Raw genomic sequence first — 12,166 nt, forward strand, 5'->3', positions numbered from 1 at the left:
GTCAGTCAATATATCGGGTCTCAATGGTTCAGTGATTTAATGCTGGCATGGTATTCCACAGGCCCTGGGTTCAAGTCCAGATTGAGACTTTATTTTTTACCTCCTGTGACATTTGGTGTCCAAATCATTCCCTAAACAAAACCGATTCTACCCATGTCAATCACTACCAACACCAAACCAAGCTTTCTTAATCTCTATCACTAACATCACCAAACCAAGCTTTCTTAATGTCAGTCACTAACATCACCAAACCAAGCTTTCTTAATGTCAATCACTAACATCAACAATCTAAGCTTTCTCAATGTCAATCACTAACATCACCAAACCAAGCTTTCTTAACATCACCAAACCATGCTTTCTAAATATCAATCACTAACATTATCAATCCAAGCTTTCTTAACATCACCAAACCATGCTTTCTAAATATCAATCACTAACATCACCAAACCAAGCTTTCTCAATGTCAATCACTAACAACACCAAACCAAGCTTTCTCAATGTCAATCACTTACATCATCAAACCAAGCTTTCTCAATGTCAATCACTTACATCACCAAACCAAGCTTTCTCAATGTCAATCACTTACATCACCAAACCAAGCTTTCTCTATGTCAATCACTAACATCACCACACCAAGCTTTCTTAATGTCAATCACTGACATCACCAAACCAAGCTTTCTTAATGTCAATGACTACCATCACCAAACCAAGCTTTCTAAATATCAATCACTAACATCACCAAACCAAGCTTTCTTAATATCAATGACTACCATCACCTAACCAAGAATTCTAAATATCAATCACTAACATCACCAAACCAAGCTTTCTTAATGTCAATAACTAACAACACCAAAACAAGCTTTCTCAATGTCAATCACTTACATCACCACACCAAGCTTTCTTAACATCAATGACTACCATCACCAAACCAAGCTTTCTAAATATCTATATATATATCTCTATATAACCCATACCCTACTATTCTCACATAGTGTTCTAAGGATTTATATAGCGTAAGCATACTATGTCGAAATAGTGCACGGCTTCCATTTTTGTAGAAAATCCAACAACGCCCATACCGGGGAGCGAACTCACGACCCCGAGATTGTCAGTCCGACGCGCTACCGATTACGCCACAGATGCCGTTATCTATAGATTGTACTATGATATATATAAACTTAGTTTCAAATATTTTACACTTAGGATTAAAAATAAACAAAATAATTCTTCTAAAATAGTTTCTTGCAACCCCCCTTCCTTCACTCAAATAATATTCTCTAAAACTATCTGTAGATTTTACTTAAAGCATGGAACGTTCAAAATTAAAGAAAAAGATTATGACGTACATGTTGCACAAGGTGACGTCATAATAGAGTAGACGAATGTTACAGATGATGAAACATTGGAAATGAAGAAAATATTGCCGTTATTTATACAGTTACAACAGTCAGCATAATAATAACAATAGTGTTGTGTTTTGCGTGCACTATGCCTAAATAGTAGTCAGGGTTTGACACATAGTGCACTCGCCTCCGGCGCGTGCACCATGTGTCAAACCCAGACTACTATTTAGGCATAGTGCACGCAAAACACAACACTATTATATAAATACGAGGGTTGTTCGAAAAGTTCGTGGACGATGTCAATCTTCGTTGCATTATACTCACTGGAAATTTAAAATAAGCACATTTTAATATGTAAAAATATTTGTTTTGTTGATGTATGAAGTTTCATTTTATTCGCTTTAACAGAAATTAATTTACTTCATTTTAAAATCAACATGCTTTGTACCCGCGGAGCACACTTAACGACAATGTAACGTCGAAACATATCGTGGGGAATTTTTAAAAGATACTAGGCCCACACATTTCACACAGTATATCCCAATGCCCATGCATTAAATCCTTTTTCCAGTACTTGACATTTATTTTTTAAGAATTGATCTCGTTGTATAATTTCCTTTGTTAAGGTTTTAATTTCTTTATTACTTATCTCTGCTTTCACAGGATAAGAAACTCTGAAGCGCCTATCTCTTTCCTTTACGTTCCAACTTTTAAAAGTTTTGTTCAGATTTTTACGATAAAACCATTTCTTCACAGATCATCCTCATCCGATACAGAGTCTCTGTCACTCAAATACTGCCTGTACTATTTGTACACACATGCACAACTCGCTTGAAACATATTTTCTTCATTCCTTCAATCTTTTTAGAGTTTATTCAGGATTTTTCCTGAGAAAAACACAAAGTTGCATCGTTATCTGATTTTCCGTGACGTTCTAAAACGTCATTGTTTTTTGCCCTTTGCAAGAAGGACTATCTATCTTCTCAAGTTGATTTCTTTTCAACGAAGCAAAATATAAAACCATAATTTGGTATACGAATCGATGCAACAATTCTTAATTTGAATTTTTAGGTTGTTCTTCGTTTTAGCTCCATTTTATGGAGAATATGACTACAGACATTATTTAGTGTATTGTCTGTAACTGACTAAATTTTGACCTGCTCCGCGATCCGATTTTTGCATTTTTAAAATCTGGATAAGTTTTGAATAAATCGTAATATTTTGAAAAAAAAATAATACGTATCATTTTAATTTATTGTAAAAATATTTCTACCAAATTTGGATAGCATATGACGTCAAATAAAAAAGATATGACAGTTGTCCACGAACTTTTCGAACAACCCTCGTATAAACCAGTTTCAGAATTCAAAATGTGATTGGGTGTTGAACATCCCAATATCTTCCTTTAGGTTCAGACTGGTCTTCATTGACCACTGACTTGGTCTAGTTACATGAATGAGCAAGCTAATTTTGAACATCTGCACCCCCCCCCCCCAATGTTTAAAGAAAGAAAAGTATCTGCAGTTGTATGAAGTTGGAGGGGGTGCATAGGGACTAATAGTATTTCGTATGAAAACAAAAGTGCTAAAACAGAATTTATGAAATGTGTGTATCCTTGCAATACGATTATAAAGGAAATCAATAATGCAATTAGAAAATACTGGTTGACATCTTTTTTTTTAATTTCTCTTCCTCAATAATTTGGGTAAAAAATATAAGAGAATGCTGATTCAGTTGATGTTCAAAGAGAGGTAAGTCTAAATTCATATAAAACTATTATACAGTATAATTTGTCCAAACTGGCTACCGTTGGTTCCATTGAATTTTGTCGGTTTAGACAGAATCCGGAGTGCAGGAAAAATGCAGGAAAATATTAATTTTAAAATTTCGTTGCTTATATACAAGTACGTCAAATACATAATATAAAATATGAATAAATGATAATTTAAATCAATCAATATTTTGGAGTCTAGAAATTATAAAATAGTCTCGCATGACTTACTGTATTTTCATTTTTGTTCAAAGAGTTTGAAAGTCGGGGTGAAATGTTACCTAAATCAAAATCTACAGGCACGCATATCATAGGCCTACTATATATCAAGTGGACCAGGTTTCACTAATGTCAAAGAGCTCATTCAATGTATAACCAGTAATGCACAATTATCTACGATTTGAAAATTATTGGACTGAACTTTTAATTTTTATGTAAAAAAAATACGTCTTTCCCACAATGTTATTGCGCCATGTTGAAATGCGTTCGATTTTCAATCCCTATTTATATTTTGATTTGTAAATCGCATACATACATTTTTGTATTGATGTTATAACGTGGTAAAAGGATTTAAAACGTTAAATTTTTTAAAATTGTAATTTAATCATGTAATTTTTTTTTCAAGCGGGCTGTGTTTCAGCGCTGCATTTAACTGAGTTAGTCTCATGGCACTCTGCTAATGTAAACACAGATTAGCACATCCACCACGAAAGGTGTTAATTCTTTGAAGTAACTCGGGCGTGGTCGGATTAGAGGAAATAATTACCGTTAATTATGAGCAGTTGGGACCAGTAAGAATACAGGATGAACAGTATCCGGACTACACAGAATTTTTTCTAATGAATTTGTTAAAGAAGTGCATGGGACTAAAGTTTATAGACGGAATGGACAAAAATCCGGAGTACTCAGAGTCCGGATTAGACAAATTTTACTGTACATGAAATTTGGAATTGTTGTCTAATAATTTTTTTAAATCTAATTTTCTATTCCTGACTTAGATTTCTGTATTCATATGCTGGCATTATTAGCCAATTCAAAATATTAATCAAACTTCTCTTAAAATTAATCAATTTTTTTAAACTTTTGAGTACTGTAGAAGTATTTTTTCTGCATGATATTAATTTACGCTATGTACGTGGTCACAAATTTTCCATGGAAATTTGTCCAGAGATATATTCTTTGAACTTAATGCAAATATAAGGCAAATAAAGAGAGTTTTAAGATATCTGCATAATTTTCTACCAGCAGATTGAACAGAAATAGAGATTCTGCGGAATTATGACCCCATGGAAAAAAAGTATGTCTACAGTATTATCAATTCATAAATTAACTTACAAAATTTATCAACACAAACGTATTTTTCCCTTCACGTCACCCTTTACATAAAAGAAAATCTGCCTTTGTTACTTTATTCCATTTGGATTGCACAGATCTTGAAAAATAGTAATTAACTTTTAATATCTTTGTGGCTAATATTTTATAGATCATCACTTTTGATTCAAGTTTTTAACTTTATAAGATCACACATCAAGTCTGAAATCAAATCTATTCACCGAGACATATTAGGCTAATAGGAATCTCTAATCAGTTCACAGTTATAATCCATACAGGTCAGATTTTTTAAAAAGTTTAATTGTCTTTGAATTCAATTAAAAAGTTGGGAATGCCAGTCTTCAAATATTTTATATTTTATTCTATTTTTTAAAAAAGTAAAATAAAGAAGTTAATTCAGCTGAGACTGCTTTGAAATAAAAAGAAGTGAGTGGAAGATCTGGAAAAAATTGGAACAAACAATTTTCAGATGGAGAAAAACAGTAAGTCAACCTTGACCTTTCAGCTTCATTATAAAAGCTTACAGAAAAACAAATTGTAATCTGATTAAAATTAATGCTATATTATATCTATGACTTTTAGACCATTGCTTTTTTAAGGCCATGGGAAACTGAGATACAAAATTTCACTGCAAAATCTCAAAGTCTTTTTATAATATATAAAACTGTAGATCACTATAATATTTTCGCAAGACTTTATTTTCCTGTGGTAATAGCCATCTGGTATTTATAAGCCAGACAAAATTTTCGTGAGCTGCTGTGATCATTGAACATAATCCTTTAGAAAACAAATATTAGTGAGAATAAAACAACCAAGCAGACCAAGTAAGTTCTTCCTTATAAAAAGGGATTTACAGAATTCTGCTGAATATTAATGTGTATATGAATTTATTATCTTGATCTCAAAATCTATATGGGTTTTTTCTTTATGTTACAGGGAGTTATGATATCAAATTTTTCTTGAAAAAGCTCAAAGAAAACTTTTAGACATGTTGTTTGTAATGTATGACTTGTTTACCTTCACCTTTGACACCTCAACCTCAAAATGAACAGGGATCTTTTCCAGTCCATTAGGAGTTGTGTTATAAAATTGCATTACAAAATCTAAGACATTTTAAGATTAATTGATGGGGAAAATGTTATCAAAACAAAATGAATTTGTGACCTTGACCTGGTTAATGTATGATTTTTCATTCACCTTTGGCATTTTGACCTGAAAAGTCTAAGGGAACTTCTGTTAACCCATTGAGGAACCGTGCTACCAAATTTCATTGCAAAAGCTCGGACTGTTACATGCAAGATATTGCTTGGAAAAAAACAATGTGCTAGACACAAACAAAATGAAAGAATAAATGACCCTGACCTTTGACTTTTTTTTACCTCAAAATCAAAAAGGAACTTCCTAATTCCAAAGGAATTTGTGATATTTAAAATTTACTTGCAAAAACTCAAAGGCTTCTTGAGATTCTGTCCAAAAAAAATTATTATATATATATAAATATTTTTAACCTTGACCTTTGTACTTTTACCTTATAATAAATAGAATGTGAAAGTGTACTGACCAGACTGTTAACCCTTATATAACTTGGCACATAATTTACTGATTAAGTGCTGTAAACAACCATACATTTTGGAAAAAGGGTATAATCCTGACGAAGATTTTGATTGAATACCCAGAGAAGAGGTGATCTTATCACAACCTGGAACTTGACCAAGATACAATAAGCCTATAAAAGTCCTTTGTAAATTAAATGGATTTTTTTTAAATTCCAACATGGTGCAGAAAAAATGCAACGACATAAACAATTATATGTATTTGCACAAATTTGACCTAGTTATTTCATTACTGTTCCCTGTTTACTATTCGTATTAGGTGATAGGACCTTCAACATGGCTAACAGTTTTCAATTTCTGGTAAGCTCAAAACATTTAATAATTATTAACATTTCTCTGTCTCACCATATCCTCATTTAAGCTTGCTATTTATAATGTTCTCTAGTGTATATTGGTAATGCCATATAGATGTAAATCAATGCAATTTTTCATTTACACTTGAAGTCTACAGAAATTAACCTATTTCAAAAACTGTCAATGTCAGTAGAATGTACGTAGTTTAATGAGGGGGACGCTGTCAATGTGACAGAAAACTGAATTTTATATTTGAGGTAACTTTCAAATTAAAATACCAATCAGGGATTGACAAATCCCATTGTCCGACACCCGGGACTAGTGAATTTTAAAGGTGGGCAAGTGAAATTATATCAACCACTTGCCAATGGGCAAGTGGCTTGAACAAAATAAAATCCACATGCAAGTCATAGATTTAAAGCTTGGCACATAGGCTTGCATGTTTTAAGCCAAAAGGCATTTGTCTTCCAAATTTTGCCAATATTTGTCTTCCATTTTTGTAATACAGCTTAATTACTCCACTTATATTGAAATGGCTTATTTTGAAATAAAAATAAATCCCCCGTTTTTGCCACTCATATTCTTTGCATTAAAAAACGGTTAAATTAAAATTTTTTCAGAAAATCTCTTAAAAATATTGAGGCCACTTTTGATCATGGTCCTCAGAGGTGTTAATGACACATTGTTTTCATAAAGTTTATATTAAAGGTACTCTCTCGGCTGTCGTTTGGGTTAGTGACAGTAATTTTGCCTGATTGAACGAATGATATAAAAAATTAATACACTTTAAAAGTTTTCAATATATCTTACATTTTTTAATACTACTTTTACAAAATAAAATTATTCACCGCTAAAATTTTTTTTGTTTTAAAACATACAGGGATATATAGAAATTTTTTCAATTAAGTGTAAAATAATTTTTCACTGAAAAAGAAAAACCTGTATATATTTGTAAACTAAATATGAATTTTTTTTTACGGTCAGTTATGGTTTATCACTGATAAGCTAAATTCGCAAAGCTAAGAATTATGAATTAACACAAGTACACTTAGGCCAAAATAAAATATACTAAACAGTTCCTGGCAATATGAAAAATTAGGGTCGCAGTTTAAAAGGGGAGGAAAAAAAATTTATTTTGAGAAAAAATACATAATTTTCAAAATTTAATGTGCAAAAATATAGCATTTTAATGTCCTGTAATAACAAGAAAATGGATATTCTTATCAGTTTACACTAAACCAATTTGTTCAATCCCGATTTATAAAGTAAAGGTAAGTACACTTGTGATTTTAATTCTGTAAATATCATTGGTCAAAGAAATTTTAGAAAAATTTTTTTCAAAAAATGAAAAAATAAAAGCTTTTAGGGTTTGTAAAACTGAAAATAAAATAAATCCTGGCCTTAAATATGTAATCAGATATTTATTATTTTGGAGCAAAGGATGATATACAAGAATTCAGCATTTCACTAAGTAAATTGAACCATTTGAGTCCGGTGATTTTTCTCCAAAACACAAACAATTTTGGATAGGGCAATTTCTTATCATAACTATGTAAGATTGCCTTTAATCAATGCAAGCAAAAAGAAATAATTTTATATGAAAGACTGATATTTCATGTAATCTGTTCAATGTTACAGATAAATGATGACCAAATTATTTTGTTAGTTGACCAAATTAATTTGTTCTTTTTTATTTTAGACGGGATTGAACTTTCAAAAAATTGCAGCTTCGCGATTCAGCTTATATTGAATGACAGATATATTGAAATAACTTGCATGGTCCCGAGTTTCAATATATCAGGATCAGTAGGCTCAGTATACATAAATGTGGCAATAGTTTATGGTGGGGCAAGCAAATATTCAGGTAGGGCAAGTGAATTTTAACCATGCACTTGCCCAAGGGGGGACAAGTGCCTGAAAAAATCTATTTGTCAGCTTCCCCAGTGAACCTGTGACAAATGTTGAAATTGCATTGGTTGCAAGTTCAACAACATGTATTTTACTCATAAATTATTCAAAATAAAATCCAAACAGTATACGCACATTTCTGATATTATCTACAATTGATCTGCAAAGTTAAAAAGAATCCTAATAACTTGAACCTGTAGGAAGTGTTATTCTATATAAACAGAGTCCACTTTTGGAAGCAGCCCACTTAACTCAACCCCCACATTTACACAATTTCTATAATCAGCATGCAGATTTTCTTCCTAATGGAAAGATCAGAATTAATAAAAATATATACAACTGAATATTGTCATCTCTTAAAAATGTTGAACATTGAAGGTCCATGTGCTAAAAAGTTTATAGTTTAGCAGTCATTGGTGCTTAAAACCTGAAGGTTGAAGTAATTAGCCCTGGTCCAATTGTGACTTATACATAGTGTCAGGTGGAAAAGGTGAAATGACTACTTATGCTAATTTCTCTTATATTTACTTGTTTTTAAAACTGACTATTAAAATATGTAGGAATCAGTTCAAGCAGACCAAGAAAAATCCATGTTTAATGAACATCAATAAGTTATCATTAATAAATGAATGCTAGATTGTTGATGACTTTTGAATTAACATGAGTCCACTAATGATGAAATATATTTCTAGCTATTTATTTCTTGCTGGTGATTTTTTCAAAACACAAAAAATTGTTCTAATTTAATCTTTACTCATACCTTTAATCATAATAAAGTGCAATTTTTATGTAAACACTATTTTTATGTAAACACTAAAATTAGCATGTCAAATTATTTTGTCAAAGTCCCAAATTAATGTTCTTTTTTATTTTTGACGGGTATTGAACTTTGAAAAATTGTATCAGCTTATATTGAATGAAGATATAACAAATAACAAGTTTCAATATATCACCGATCACAAATTCTGATAATTATGCAATAGTTTTTAAAATATAATAGTGCTATAATTGTTAAACCTTGCAATTTTGACAAGTCCCTATTTTGGCCCTGCCCTATGACAATGGGGTCATTAATTTTAACAAGTTCAACAATCTGCACTATCCTAAGAATGCTAAAATCCAAACAGTAACATTTCAGATATTCTGTACAATTGTTCTGCAAAGTTAAGAAATTTTTGTCTCTTCGTTTATGCATAAACAGGTCCACTTTTGTAAGGGGCCCACTTAACTGAAAACCCCACATTTACACAATTTTATAATCAGATTTTCATTCCTAAAGGAAAGCTCAGAATTAATAATATATAAACTGAAGTATTGTCACATGTATACATAAATGTTAGAACATTGAAGGTCCATGCTCAAGTTTATATTAGTCATTATATTAAAACCTGAAGGTTCTATGTGTGACTTATAGCAGTCCACTAGTGTCATGGAAAAGGTGAAATGATACTTAAATTTCTCTTATTTTACTTGTTTTTAAAATTGCACTATTAAAATATGTAGCTAACAAGAGGCCCAATAAAAATTGCTTAATGATCAATGTTATCATTAATAAAAATGCACAGATTGTTCATGATCTACAAACTGAAACGTAAACCCTGAATATATTTCTAGCTATTTATTTCTTGCTGGGTAGTTCAATGCTATTCTAATTTAATCTTTACTCATACTTTAACCATAATAAAGTGCAATGTTTTGTAATCAATTATTTTTATGAAACCTAAAATTAGCAGTCTTTCCTCAAAGTCCCAATGGTTCGATTAAAATGTATAGAGAAGAAAACAAATAACAAGAGTTCACCGATCACAAATTCTGATAATTAGATATTTTAAAATATATATGCTATAATTGTTAAACCTTGAATTTTGATTCCCATTTTGGCCCTGCCCTACCCCTGGGGGTCTTTATTTTAACAAACTTGAAACAACACTACCTGTGGATGATGCCTTATAAATATGTTCAATTATGGCTTTGCAATTCTTGAGATGAAGATTTTTAAAAATGCCATTAATTTTTCTTCTTCATAATTATCTCCCCTTCTTGGCCCTTCATTGAAAAACCCCCATTCACAAGATATTAAGCAGACAACATTTGGTCTACCGACATTGGACCTTGAGAAGAAGATGAAAATGTGATCAAAGTTATATATAAACAATACGACAGTTCTAACTGACAAATTCCAATCAGAAAAATCACTTTTCTTTTAAAATCACTAAAATAAAAAAAATTGCAATTTTATAGTGTCCAAAGACCTCACGCCTCTCAAAGTAGGTGAATGCTATAAATAAATTTTCTCAACTGGATGGGAAAAGCTTTTTATATAAATAAAGAATCTCTGGTTCAAAAGACGGCATACAGGAGTTATCTTTCTTAGTATCTAAGAATTCATAATAGTTTTTAGATATTGTAAAAATCAATAAATCATACAAGAGAATATATGCCATTAAAGCTTTCCCTTGTCCTTTGAAGTGAATTTAAAAAACAAAAGGCTTTAATGAGTCTATATTCAGCTGAAGATCCTCTGAACCGAGTAGCTCAGAATCATAATTCAAAGCCAGGTCCTTTGTGCTGCAGGTATTGAACTCTTCGATGTGTGCTTATGAAGTACACTTTAATAAAATTTTTATGTCATTTGTTGCTTGCATGCATTAGTGTTAAGTCAGTGAGACTGAGACAAATGAAGCTCGAGATAAGCACCGAGATTTTATCAAATAAAAAACAAAGCCAATTTGATTACATCATTGGGGGACTGAACTGATTGGTTTTAAACTTTAATTTGTTTTTACATTGATTTATCAATATGGGAATGCTTTGTGAAGTGACATTTTCCTTTATTTATCTTAGTTTTCCCACATGAGACGCACTTTTCATTTGAGTTCCTGCACAGGAACATTATGACAAATGCACCTTTAAACATAGAATTAAAATCAAAAGGGCATTGTTATTGGTGAATCTTTATCTTTGATGATCCTTGTAAAACTCGTGGCAAGCAGTTAATTTATAGGTGAATGCTGCATATAAAATGGTTTCAGAAATCGAACACATTTTCAGCGACAATAAAACACAAATTTAATTTACATTTTTAATGCTTGCAATTTTTACATATTTTATTTTTACAAAATAAAAAACAGAAATGAAACCTTAATCAAAGAGCAAGCTGCCGCTTAAAGGTGTGACATACAGGCATCCACTGCGTAAAAGATGACAGATAAATTGCTATTTTCAATTAATTTTAGAATACGCTATAATCCTTTCTCTCTGTCTGCTAACATAAGATAATCCCCTACTCCATTATTATTCTAAATCTAGATCCTTTTAGTGTAAGAAGGTTAGCTGACTAATTCAAATTGGATAATCATGTTAGATGTTTTCAGAGGGAAAAAATTACTGCATCCAAGTAAAGGGATGACATTCTGAATTGCGACAAAATAAACGTTTGCACATTCAAGGGCTTCAATCAAGCAAACTTATCATATTAAATACTCCAAATGCATATCAGATATACTTTAAAGCTGGGTATCAGATATTTGATGGTAAATTTCCATTATTTTGTCAAATGAATTCTGCACAGAGACTCATCTACATAACAACCATCTCTATTTGTGAATATATCTACCAGTAGGAACTTAAATGTCCTATTTTTGTACACTGACAATATGGTTAATATCAAAATTAATACATTTTGAACAATAGTTCTTATCTGAACATGATTTTTTCTCAAGAAGTTCTCTATATTATAGTATATGTCAAAAGAATTAAGACAACAGATAACAAGATTCCTTTATTAAAAGTTCTGTGAGTAACATTCAGTTTGCAGTATTAACAAAATGATACAGCATTACTGTACTCAGGGTAATCTCTATGGAAGATGTGTAGCCCTTCATATGCATGAACACATCTGAATC

At 31.2% G+C, this 12,166-nt stretch overlaps 1 protein-coding gene across 1 annotated transcript in view; it reads right to left on the bottom strand.

Moving 5' to 3' along the window:
• LOC134237506 (CD109 antigen-like) overlaps nt 1-12,166 on the bottom strand; it is a 164,484-nt gene that overhangs the window by 59,518 nt on the left and 92,800 nt on the right. The gene's annotated exons all lie outside the window — the stretch shown is intronic.

Source organism: Saccostrea cucullata, unplaced genomic scaffold, assembly GCF_032062105.1.
Source record: "Saccostrea cucullata isolate Sc308-1 unplaced genomic scaffold, CSIRO_AGI_Scuc_v1 ctg289, whole genome shotgun sequence".
NCBI classification, from domain to species: domain Eukaryota; kingdom Metazoa; phylum Mollusca; class Bivalvia; order Ostreida; family Ostreidae; genus Saccostrea; species Saccostrea cuccullata.